Below are 13,513 nucleotides of genomic sequence, written 5' to 3'. Positions count from 1 at the left end.
TCACTTCAGTTGCCTGGTGTTTAAAACGGGGATAAAAATACCTGCATCACAGGGGATGTTGAAAGATTTTAAAGAAATAAAATTGATATAACGATGAAAATTCTTTGCATTTATCTCTGTTTGCTGGGATGCTGATAGGGAGGCACAGATTTTCAGAGCATCAAGATTACAGTAATATAGGCTTAGTGAAACTACTAAGTATAATTCAATGCTTTTCATTTAGATCATATTTTAATCATGCATTTCTGAAGGCCAGATCATACTTCTGGATAATTAAGTGCCAAATGGCAAAACTGTTGAAATTGAGACAAAATTTTTGTCTCAAATTTGAGCATGAAATAATTTGTTGTTAAATAAAAATGGTTCAACTCTAAGGTGTAAACAAATGTAATTTCTAAATGTGGCAAAGGCAACTGAAAAAGATCAGGAAGCCAGTGCTAGAAATTCAGCTGTTTTTCTTGCTGGTATTTCTGATGTATAAATCATATTGGATTTGTTGTTTTTCTACTTATATGATTTTTCTAAATTTTTAAACTATTTACAGGGGAAAAAAGTCATCCTAAGATAACTGCAGAGAAAGTAGAATTTCCAGAGTTAATGAAGCACTGAGAAATAAATTTTAGTCCAGTTAACCAAGGACTAGGTTCTCGATCAGTGTGTTTCTTGTTTTAAGTGCTGAGCTTGGAAATTCTAACTCTATTGGAGAATGAGAGCAGGTGAGAAGAAGACACAGGAAATTACAGAGGTGACATCTGATGTTAGCTGCCGAGAAAGTGCTAAAAGCCGTCATTATCTTGACTTTGTCTTTCCGTAAGTCATTTGTTGTCTGTGGTCCTAGCGGATTGGTTGTCTTAAAGTGTAAATCTGATCGTATTGAAATTTAAACCAGATCATCTTAACCTGATATAGAAGGTCTCTCATGACCACTCCATTTCTCTGTGCTTTATTTTTTGTGCAGTTCTAGGTGCATCTCTATGATAGCCTTACTCCAGAAATAAAGGGCACGGTCTCATAACTTTGTGAACATACCATTTCCTCAACCAGAAAGGAGCCCAGCCTTGTTGATCTGCCCAGTGCATATTTGCCTGCCCGTATCAGCCCACACTCTTGTCTCCTTGGAATCATTTTTCCTATTCACAACCCTGCCCTCAACTCAAGCTAAGCTAGGGGTGCAGGACCCTCAACATTGCCAGTGTGGGTCTTTATGGCACAGAACCTTTTGCATTCTAACTGTTCAGCATGCTCAATATATCTTCTTGATGAGTTTGACTGACTTTTATCCCCAGTTCTTAACTCTAATTTGCATATTGCTTAGTAAATGCCGAATAAATTTTTGGAAGGGACGTTATGGGCATGTGTCATATGTTTCGTAAGACAATTGGCCTGATTTCTTCCAAGAAGGCAATATCAAGAGAAAAAGGGTGAGTAAGTGTGGTGACGGAAAATTCTGCATAGGGCTTAAAAAGATAACTTGTGCAAATAAAGACTAGGTGAACTGACTCAATAAGAAACAACCTAGTTATTATACCAACCTAGAGCAGTGGAGAAGCATTGGAGAAATACATTTCTAAAACCCTCCTCAGAGATTCTGAGTAGGTTCAGGTAAGGTCAGTGGGTCTGTGTCTCTCCCAGGTTATTTTCAATAATCACCCAAGCTTGGGAACTTGTGAATGGTTTGGAAAACTGTGCAGATGACTGGTGTCCTTGCCACGTCACTTGTGGTAGAATGGTTTTTCTTGAGCTTCATGAACTTTGAGAAGTATTTGAGTCCACCTTCAGTGAGACCAAAAAACTTCAATGCTTTAGATGTCATGGCCTAATTTGAATTCAAAATAATATTTCAGAATTTAGGGAAACCTACTTAGGTAAATAAAGCACCATATCTTAGAAGATTTAATTTTTAATGAAAAAAAATTTTTTTACATGGCATTATGTCAGTTGTTTTCAAGTCTCTGAAAATGATTAGTCTCCCAAACAGACCTGGTCATTTATGATTAATTCTGCGTATAGTTGTATTAGTTTGCTGGGGCTGCCATAACAAAGTACCACAAATTGGGTGACTTAAGAAACAGAAAGTTACTGTCTCATAGTTCTGGAGGCTAAAGGTCTGAGAGCAAGGTTATGGTAGGATTGGTTCCTTTTCCAAAAAAATTTGAAGTATAGTTAGTGGATTTCCAATATTGATTTCAGGTGTACAGCACTGTGATTCAGTATTTTTTTTTTATAGATTATACTCCATTCAAAGTTATTATAAAACAATGGCTGTATATCCATGTGCTGGATGATGAATACTTGTAAGCTTATTTTATACATAATAGTTGGTACCTCTCAATCCCATACCCCTCTCCTCCCCCTCTCTCTGCTGATAACCACAAGTTCTATATTTGTAAGTCTTTTTGTTTTGCACATATATTCACTTGTATTAGTTTTTTATTCCATGTGCAAGTGATATCATACAGTATTGGTCTTTCTCTGACTTAATTCACCAAGTATAATATTCTCCAGGTCCACCCACTTTGATGCAAATGGCAGAATTTCATTCTTTTTAATGGATGAGCAGTATTCCATTTTATATATATATGTGAGGTTTTATATATATATATAAATATATGAAATTTATATATATGGATATAGATATATATATATATGGTGGTGGGTTAGTCATATCCCACTCTTTGCAACCGCATAGACTGTAGCCCACCAGGCTCCTCTGTCCATGGGATTTCCCAGACAAGAATACTTGAGCAGGTTGCCATTTCCTTCTCCACATCTTAATCAATCATCTGTTGATGGGCACTTGGGTTGCTTCCATGTCTTGGCTATTGTAATAGTGCTGTTATGAACATTAGAGTACACTTGTCTTTTCAAATTTGTGTTTTCATTTTGTTTGACTGTATACCCAGGAATGGAATTGTTGGATCACATGACAATTCTATTTTTAGTTTTTGAAAGACTTCCATACTACTCTCGATAGTCAGTCAGTCAGTTCAGTCACTCTGTCATGTCCGACTCTTTGTGACCCTGTGGACTGCAGCATGCCAGGCTTCCCTGTCCATCAAGAAGTCCCAGAGCTTGCTTAAGCTCATGTCCATCGAGTCGGTAATGCCGTCCAATCATCTCATCGTCTGTCGTCCCCTTCTCCTGCCTTCAATCTTTCCCAGCATCAGGGTCTTTTCCAATGGGTTGTTTCTTTGCATCAGGTGGCCCAAGTATTGGAGCTTCAGCTTCAGCATCAGTCCTTGCAATGAATATTCAGGGTTGATTTCCTTTAGAATTGACTGATCTCCTTGCAGTGCAAGGGACTCTCAAGAGTCTTCTCCAACACCACAATTCAAAAGCATAAATTCTTCAGAGCTCAGCTTTCTTTATAGTCCAACTCTCACTTCCATACATAACTACTGGAAAAACCATAGCTTTGACTAGACGGACCTTTGTTGGCAAAGTAAGGTCTCTGCTTTTTAATATGCTGTCTAGGTTTGCCACAGCTTTTCTTCTAAGGAGCAAGCGTCTTTAATTTCTTGGCTGCAGTCACCATCTGCAATGATTTTGGAGCCCAAGAAAATAAAGTCTGTCACTGTTTCCATTGTTTCCCTATCTATTTGCCATGAAGTGATGGGACTGGATGCCATGATCTTTGTTTCTTGAATGTTGAGTTTTAAGCTAGCCTTTTCACTCCTCTTTCACTTTCATGGAGAGGCTCTTTAGTTTCTCTTTGCTTTCTGCCATAAGGGTGGTGTCATCTGCGTATCTGAGATTATTAATATTTCTTGCAGCAGTCTTGATTCCAACTTGTGCTTCGTCAAGCCTGGCGTTTCATATGATGTACTCTGCATATAAGTTAAATAAGCAGGGTGACAATATACAGCCTTTTCCATAGTAGCTAAATATTTTCATTAGTAGCTGTATCAATTTACATTCCCATCAACAGTATACAAGGGTTCTGTCTTCTCCACATCCTCAGCAACATTCATTTGTAACTTTTCAGTGATAGCCATTCTGACAGGTGTGAGGTAATGTTGTGGTTTTTTTTTTTTTTAATGTTGTGGTTTTGATTTGCATTTTTGATGATTAGTGATGACCATCATATCATGTGTACCTTTTGGCCATTCGTATGTCTTTAAAAAAGTATCTATTCAGGTTTTCTGCCCATTTAAAAAAATATTTATTTTTAATTGAAAATTAATTAATTTACAAAATTTTGTTGGTTTCTGCCAAACATCAACATGAATCAACCATAAGTATATATATATATCTCCTCCCTCTTGAACTTCCCTCCCATCTCCCTCCCCACCCCACCCTTCTAGGTTGTTAGCCCCTGTTTGGGTTCCCCAAGTCATCCACCAAATTTCCACTGCCTGCCCATTTTTTAATCAGCTTGTTTGTCTGTTTGATATTGAGTTGCATGAACATTTTATTATTTTGGATATTAAACCCTTACCCATTGTATTGTTTGCACATTTCTCTTTTAGTAAGATGTCTTTTTGTTTTGTCGACAGTTTCCTTTGCTGTGCAAGAGCTTTTCAATTTAATTAGGTCCCAGTTGCTCATTTTTGCTTTTGTTTCCTTTGTTTTAGGAGATAGATCCAACAAAATATTACAATTTGTTTCAAAGCGTATTTTCCCTTTCTTTTAGGAGTTTAATGGTTGCTTTCCTTTAGGAGTTTAATGGTTTCTGGTCTTATATTTAGGTCTGTAATTCATTTTTAGTTTAGTTTTCTGTATGGTATGAGAAAATGTTCTAATTTCATTCTTTTACATGTGGCAGTCCAGTTTTCCCAGCACCACTTACTGAAGAGACTGTCTTTTCTCCATTGTGTGTTCTTGCTGCCTTTGTCATAGATTAATTGGCCATAGGTGTGTGGGCTTATTCTGGGTCTTCTGTCCTGTTCCACTTATCTGTTTTTGTGCCAGTACCATATTGTTTTGATTATCATAGCTTTGTAGTATAGTCTGAAGTCAGTGAGCATGATTTCTTCAGCTTTGTTCTTTAGCCTCAAGGTTGCTTTGGCTATTGGGGATCTTTTGTGGTTCCAAATAAATTATAGGATTTTTGTTCTAGTTCTATAAAAAATGTCATGTGTGAAATTATCCTTCAATTGAAAAATATAAAATTTTTAAAAAATGTCATGGGTATTTTGATAGGGATTGCATTGCATTGATAGATTGCCTTGGGTAATATGGACATTTTAACAATATTCCTCCAATCCATGAACATGGAATTTCTTTTCGTTTGGTTGTGTTTTCAGTTTCTTTCATCATTGTCTTATAGTTTCAGAGTATAGGTCTTTCATCGCCTTGGTTAAGTTTATTTCCAGGTATTTTATTCTTTTTGATACAGTGGTAAATGGGATTCGTTTTCCTAAATTCTCTTTGTGATAGTTCATTGTTAGAGTATAGAAAAGCAACACAATTCTGTACATGAACCTTGCATCCTAAAACTTTGGTGAGTTTCTTTCTTAGTTCTCGTAGCTTTCTTGGTGGAGGAGGTCGGTTCCTTCTGATTGTTGTGAGGGAAGTCCTCTCTCCGTGGCTGTGGTTGGCTGTCTTCTCTCTGGGTCACTTCAGGTCACCGTTCCTCTGTGTGTCTGTCACTGTGCCCTAGTTTTCCCTTTTTATAAGGACACCAGTCATTGGATGAAGACCCAACCCTAATGACCTTATTTGAACTAATTGTGTCTTCAACAACCCTATTTTCAAATAAGGTAACATTCTCAGGTACTGGAGATTAGAACAGCAACATACGAATTTGGGGGCACACAATTCTACCCATGACAGTAATGATGATTGGAAATTGTGAAGCAGAACTAATAAAATAGTGGAAGTTGGACAGAATACATTCCCAGAAAGTTTTCCTTTTTTTCTTAGTTGTTAGTGGTATGCTAAAAAAATATCAGCACCTAAGTAACTATGCCAATATAGTTTTTTCATAGTTTTCGGTCTCCCCCATTCTTAACCCAGGAGTATACTATCTTTATTTCAGAGATGGAATGACCATAATACACTATTAACCTCACATCTGCTTGTCAGGTGAAAGAGTCATTGATGAAATGATTATGGATTGTTTTCTTATGAATCTTGCTGACAAGGTGAAACTATTTTTCCAGGGAAATCGATTTTTAAAGTTCTGTATTTCAAGTTGCTAATACAGTTTTTTGTGAAATGAACAGCTTTTTTTTTTTTAATGTTTCAGATAGATAGTGCACATGATATAGAGTGAAATGTAAATCACCTTCTCATTCACGTTTTTCAGTTTCTGTCCTCAGTTTCCTTCAAGAAACATAACAGATTTTTGTTAATTTTTTAAATAAGTAGTTCATTAATGGGGTATAAAATTCATAAGGTATAAGAGCATGTAGTGAGAAGTATGATCAGCTTCTTATTTATCCTTCTAGAAATACTTTATACTTATAGAGATACATGTCTGTATTTTTAATACTTATTTAAAAAAAACTAATAGTAAATGGATTGGCCATAGGGTTATGAGGGGATATTGAGTGGGAAATGGAAACATTGAATCCTGTTTCTATTAGAATTCATTGGAATCTATGCAGGATGATAGTAGGCAGGTGAATCCTGAACCTGGATCTAAATAGAAAACTCAGGGCCAGAGATACAAGTGTGGCAGTCATAAGCATGAAGACAAGAATAGATCATGACAGAGAAATAATAAAGGTGGGGATTGGAGCCCTGACTCTTTGAGTGTTTGAAAGTTAAGCTAAAGAGATCAGTTTTTAACATGTTGAGTTTGAGAAGTTTATTATGTGTATTAATGAAGTGTTGGATGGACACATGGATATGTGGATCTAGAGTGTGAGGGGTGGACTGAAAATGGAAGTCATGTGTGTGAAAACTTTGGAGGTTACTCAGGAAGTGAAGTAGGGGACAATGAGTGACCAGACCAGGCACTTCACTTATGGAACTAGAAAGAAAATGAAGGGGGGAAAAGTGTATGTGTGTGAAAGGTTTGATATTGTGGGAGTCCAATGCTGTCAGCCAGTGGAGAACTAGTATTCCTGGGAACTTCGGAAGAGCTGTTTCAAACCATCTTTCTGTTCCTGTTGAGAAGGTTTTTCTGGTATTTTGAAGAGTTTCTGTTCCTCAGTTTTGGATTTTTATTTTTTAGGGGATCGCTGCTTTAGTTGGAGAGAAAAGTACCCAAGAGGGATCCATTTATTGAACACATTTTATTTGGTATAACAGGCAGTCAGTGTAGGTGTGGGGTGAGGGTGGGGCCTTCAGACAGGGTAATACTATAAAATGAGTTTGGAAGACAACTTGCTTGATTCTATCTGGGTAACCTTAGACAAAACACTTTACCTGTATTCTCCTTTTCCTTAACACTACAATAATAGGACCAACTTTGTGGAATTTTTCTGAAAATGATTAGTCCATCTGAGGCACTTAGGCTAGCACATCGGTGCTCTGTAAGCATTGATTGCTGTCATTATGATTATTACTGTGTTGTAATAACAGTATTTGCCTCATATCTTATGGGATTGGGTGACTGTATCCCTTTCACCAAGACAGTTCTGTCTTTGCCTGTTATCTCACTGTCAATACATACAGCAAGAGATGTTTTGCTCTAGAAAATGTCTCAGTTTGGACAACAAGATCTGCCATTACCCTGCCTTTGACATGTGTCGAGTCATGGTGATGTAGTACTTGGCATGAAGAAAGGAAATGTCTGTGTCCATTTTTTCTGACACTGTTCAATGAAAAGCAACACCAATATATTTACATATAATTAAATTTCCTGTATGTTTAGGTTATTCCTAAAAGTCTAGAACATGCACCAGTACTACTATAATGCGTGGGATTGTCCCATGTGTTACGTAGGAATATTTACCAGTATGGAAAGTAGTGAAGAAGTGTCAGTTCCAAAATTGGTTTAACTCATTACACCTTCTAAATTTGATTTCATCTGACTTAAATGGTGGAATATTTTGAAAAACTCTTTCCTTATTAAGATAGCATGGTAACAACAGTAAATGAGTTGAAAAATAATTTCACCTAAATGACATCACTACCAAAGACCTTTCTGTTCTATTTCTCTTCTAGTATATTTAATATCCCTATTAAAGTAAACGTCCTCTATTTGATTTCTTTCTCCTACGTGATATTGTATCATATTTGTATATCTTCAGTTCAGTTCAGTTGCCTAGTCATGTCCGACTCTCTGCGACCGACTCTCTGCGACCCCATGAATCGCAGCACGCCAGGCCTCCCTGTCCATCACCAACCCCCGGAGTTCACTCAAACTCATGTCCATCGAGTCAGTGATGCCATCCAGCCATCTCATCCTCTGTCGTCCCCTTCTCCTCCTGCCCCCAATCCCTCCCAGCATCAGAGTCTTTTTCCAGTGAGTCAAGTCTTCACATGAGGTGCCCAAAGTACTGGAGTTTCAGCTTTAGCATCATTCCTTCCAAAGAACACCCAGGGCTGATCGCCTCTAGAATGGACTAGTTGGATCTCCCTTCAGTCCCAGGGACTCTCAAGAGACTTCTCCAGCACCACAGTTCAAAAGCATCAATTCTTCGGCACTCAGCTTTCTTCACAGTCCAACTCTCACATCCATACATGACCACTGCGAAAACCATAGCCTTGACTAGATGGACTTTTGTTGGCAAAGTAATGGCTCTGCTTTTGAATATGCTATCTAGGTTGGTCATAACTTTTCTTCCAAGGAGTAAGCATCTTTTAATTTCATGGCTGCACTCACCATCTGCAGTGATTTTGGAGCCCCCCAAAATAAAGTCTGACACTGTTTTCACTATTTCCCCATCTATTTGCCATGAAGTGATGGGACCGGATGCCATGATCTTTGTTTTCTGAATGTTGAGCTTTAAGCCAACGTTTTCACTCTCCTCTTTCACTTTCATCAAGAGGCTTTTTAGTTCCTCTTCACTTTGTGCCATAAGGGTGGTCATCTGCATATCTGAGGTTATTGATATTTCTCCCAGCCATCTTGATTCCAGCTTGTGCTTCTTCCAGCCCAGCATTTCTCATGATGTACTCTGCATAGAAGTTAAATAAGCAGGGTGACAATATACAGCCTTGACGTCCTCCTTTTCCTATTTGGAACCAGTCTGTTGTTCCATGTCCAGTTCTAACTGTTGCCTCCTGACCTGCATATAGGTTTCTCAAGAAGCAGGTCAGGTGGTCTGGTATTCCCATCTCTTTCAGAATTTTCCACAGTTTATTGTGATCCACACAGTCAAAGGCTTTGGCATAGTCAATAAACCAGAAATAGATGTTTTTCTGGAACTCTTTTGCTTTTTCCATGACCCAGCAGATGTTGGCAATTTGATGTCTGGTTCCTTTGCCTTTTCTAAAACCAGCTTGAACATCTGGAAGTTCACGGTTCACGTATTGCTGTTGTTAAAAGTATTTATATATATATATATATATATATATATATATATATATTTATATATATATATATATATATATCCATTTTAATAGCTGCATGATGTCTCATTAAGATGATCCTCTATAATTCCTTTTTTTCCCCACTTTTGGACCTAGAAGTTACTTCTGATTTTTTGGTTATATGTAATTTGATTTGCATTCCTAGAGTCTCCCCCATTCTTTGAGGTATTTCAGAGCATAAGTATTAGAACAGTGGGTTGTTAGGGCAAGTTAAGTTGTGGGATTTAAGTGAAAGTACTGTTGTTTCTTATACAACTAAACTAGATTATTTCACAAGCTTCTTTTTGTGAATGCAAAGCACAATTTGAGGAACCTGGTAAGGTGAAAAAGTGAAGTTCTGGCCTTTTTAAGCTAAAGGCATATATATATACATTAAATCTGAAAGAAAAAAAAAGGTGGGGGGAGGGTGAAATCACTCAGGAGAGAGTTGTGTGGGATGAGAAGAGGACCCGAATCAGCCCTCTGGAGCACAGCAGACTGAAACAGAAACCATTCTGGGAATGAAGTCATTCATAATGACAGACCAGTTCTGGTGGAATGGTTGTCCCAACCCTTAGTTTATGGGTTGAAGCATGCATGAGAGCTGAGGAGGATCTAGAAACATAGTTAACATTCAAAACACACCCCACTCAGATTAAATCCTACCAAGTCCAAACTGTTGTTGTTTCTCTTCCCACGATATCCCCACCAGCTCTTGAGATGTCTGATTCATAAGATGCAACTTGAAAGCTATATTAGACTGTTCTTTCAATATTCTTGGCCATGAAGGGAAGGAGGAAGGCAGAGGAAACAGTAACTAGAGTGGGGTAAAGGTTAGCTACTTTGTGAGGCTGCGGAAAAGGAGTCTGGAAAGAGGAAGGGGTCAAAACGGAATGTGGGTAGGATTGAGTTGACGAAATCAAGGAGAACGTCTTCTGAGATTGAGGGGAAAAGTCAGTGAGGTTGGGGGCAGATTTAATAGGATTGTGACTGTGGATGGAATATAATTAGATAGTCTCACTTTTCTCCAGGAAGTAAAGGTGAGGTCATACTCTGGGAGGGTGGGGGGTGGGTGGCTAGGTGGTAAGAGGACTGAGGAAGGAGATGAAATTAGAAAGTTTTGGTTGAAGAATGGGAGAAGGAGGAGGCTAACACACACAGAAAAGGGACCTCAGATAATTCTGAGAGAGCAGATGCGGTTTTGACCATGAATGTGTTATGCCTAGCCTGTTTAGCATCTGGTACTAGAGCTGACTAAAATTAAGTATTCAGTGAAAGCGTGCTTGTATGATTTGTTTCAGCTCTGTTGCTTTTATAAAAAGAAATATCCTTTTCCATTCATTTACTACTTGCTTGGTGAGAACTGGAAGCATCTAACCTCAGGAAGACCTGAAGAGGTGCTTATTGCTCAGTCACTAAGTTATGTCCAACTCTTTGCAATCCCGTGGACTGCAGCACGCCAGGCTTCCCTGTCCTTCACCAACTCCTGGAGGTTGCTCAAACTCATGTCCATCGAGTCAGTGATGCCACCCAACCATCTCATGCTCTGTCTTCCCCCTGCTCTTGCCCTCAATCTTTCCCAGCATCAGAGTCTTTTCTAATGAGTTGGCTCTTTGCATCAGGTGGCCAAAATACTGGAGCTTTCAGTATAAGTCCTTCCAATGAATTTTGACTGCTTTAGATAGAAATAATCTATTTGATATTTGAAGTGAGTAGATGACCATTTCTCTATAGTTAACCTTTGTTCAGACAAAAGTTGATTAAAACTCTCCGATTCAAAGTTAATCTTCTTAAAACACTTCAGTGCATTCCCTTGCTCAAAAGTTTTCCTGGACAATATCTAACTTAAAGTCCACACTCTGCCTACCTTTAAACTTTCACAGCTAGCTCTCCACTGCAACATTTACTCTATGCTTATGCCTGCATATATGTACATGTATATCATGTGTTCATTCACTCAGTTGTGTCCGACTCTTTCCAACCCCATGGACCGAAGCCTGCCAGGCTCCTCTGTCCCTGAAATTCTCCAGGCAGGAATACTGGAGTGTGTTACCATTTCCTCCTCCAGGGGATCTTCCTGACCCAGGGATCAAACCTAGGTCTCCTGCACTGCAGGCTGATCTTTACCAGAGTCACCAAGGAAACTCCACGTATGTGTTTTTTTAAAAAATAATGTTTTATGCACACTTATTTTTTTAATTTAACAAATCCTCTCAGACCATCCTACGTCTATTTATCTATTACATATCATTTATATATCTATCTAAAATAATCTTATTTTCAAAACTGTATAATATTACTTCAGAGTGCTACACTGTAACTTACTTAACCAGTCTCCAATTGGCCACTTAAGTTGATCCCATCTTTTTGATACAATGAGTAAAATTATAAGTAATATTTGTCTATATATCAGTTTTCTTATGTGCAAATATGTCTTTAAACTTCCAGAAGGGAGAGGTATGAGTAAAGCCTATTTTGAAGCTGTCATTACAATATCTTCTTTAATTAGTGTAGCAGCTTATGCTTGCAACGGATAAGAGTGCTTTACTTATCCCCTTCCAGTTCCTCACCAATACTCTTATCCAGCATTTTTTATCTTTCCTAATCTCTGAGAAGAAAATTTTGTCATGGCTTAAAATTCTATTTCTGTGTAGTTAATTGAGCATCTTTTCCTATGTTTAAAAACCATTTGTGGTTTTGAGAACTATGTTCATATGCTTTGCCCATGTTTCTTTTATATCACAATTCTGCTTATTTGGTGTGTGTATTGTGTGTGTTAGTCACTCAGTCATGTACGACTCTTTGCGACCCCATGGATTGTAGCCCGCCAGGATCTTCTGGCCATGGGATTCTCCAGGCATGAATACAGGAGTGGGTTGCCATTCCCTTCTCCAACCCAGGGATGGAACCCAAGTCTCCCACATTGCAGGCAGATTCTTTACCATCTGAGCGGGAGCTCTTAAATATTACAAAAGATAGCCCTTTGTGATACGAAATGCACTTTTTTTTTCCTTTTACCAGGTTACTCTTTTTCTTTCATTCTGCATATGGTCTTATCCTTTTCTGACCATGTAATCCCAATCCTTTCTAAGCTCTCCTCCTAATCTTTTCCTTCTTGAGATTGTACCCTCCGAGGAAACTGAGGGTTCCGTCTTCACCTGTCTCCTCTCTGTAAGCAGATGTCACTCTTCTCAAAGACAGATCATGTTTACATCTACATGACCAATGCATAGTAGAGTCTCAGTTAAACTTTGTTGATGGAGTAGGAAATGGCAACCCACTCCAGTATTCTTGCCTGGAAAATCCCAGGGACAGAGGAACCTGGTGGGCTACAGACCATGGTATCACAAAGAGTTGGATACCACTGAGCGATTAAGCACATGCACTCAAACTTTGTTGATGATAATTGGAGCAGTTCTGACTATGTTCATATCAATTCATTGCCACAAGTGTACCCATCATTGTGTATTTCTTGGTTTATTTATCCTTGGTTTCTTCAAGTTTATGGAGGTTTTGCCCACAGCAGTTTTATGGAATCAGCACAAACTACTAATGGTGAACATGAGTTATCTTGCACTTGAAGAAGATGTGTTGGTCACGTGTTAGGTCAACTGTCACGTTGGCTACTGGCACTGTGTTCTTTATATGTTGCTAAGTAGGACATTTTTCCTCATGGCGTCCCAGAACTGTCAACAGTGAGAACATTTCTGGAGACCAGTACAGTGACCTTGCAATTCTGAGAGGAGACTGTGATGGTGAAGATCCAGTAGTCCCCCCTTACCGGGCATACAGTCCAAGACCCCCCTTGGACACCTGGATCTGCAGATAATACTGAACCCTATGTTTACTGTGTTTTTCCTACACATACATACCTGTGTTACTGTTTCATTTATAAATAGGCACAGTAAGAGATTAATAACATAACTAATAATAAAGTAGAACAATTACAACAATATGCTATAATAAAATTTATGTGAATGTAATCCCTCTCAAAAATCTTATTGTACAAATTTAATGCCTTTTCCATTTAATTAAATACCTGCCCCCTCTCAGTGGCTATAACTTGGCAGTTTGAAGTGTGACAGCAAAACCAGCACATTTTTTT

At 38.3% G+C, this 13,513-nt stretch overlaps 1 protein-coding gene across 2 annotated transcripts in view; it reads left to right on the top strand.

Annotated features, from left to right (window-relative positions):
• CXADR (CXADR Ig-like cell adhesion molecule) overlaps positions 1-13,513 on the top strand; it is a 64,879-nt gene that overhangs the window by 47,573 nt on the left and 3,793 nt on the right. The window lies entirely within an intron of this gene.

Source organism: Bos indicus, chromosome 1, assembly GCF_029378745.1.
Source record: "Bos indicus isolate NIAB-ARS_2022 breed Sahiwal x Tharparkar chromosome 1, NIAB-ARS_B.indTharparkar_mat_pri_1.0, whole genome shotgun sequence".
NCBI lineage: Eukaryota > Metazoa > Chordata > Mammalia > Artiodactyla > Bovidae > Bos > Bos indicus.
Note: the sequence above shows the minus strand (reverse complement) of the source record. Positions and strands in the feature narration are given on the sequence as shown.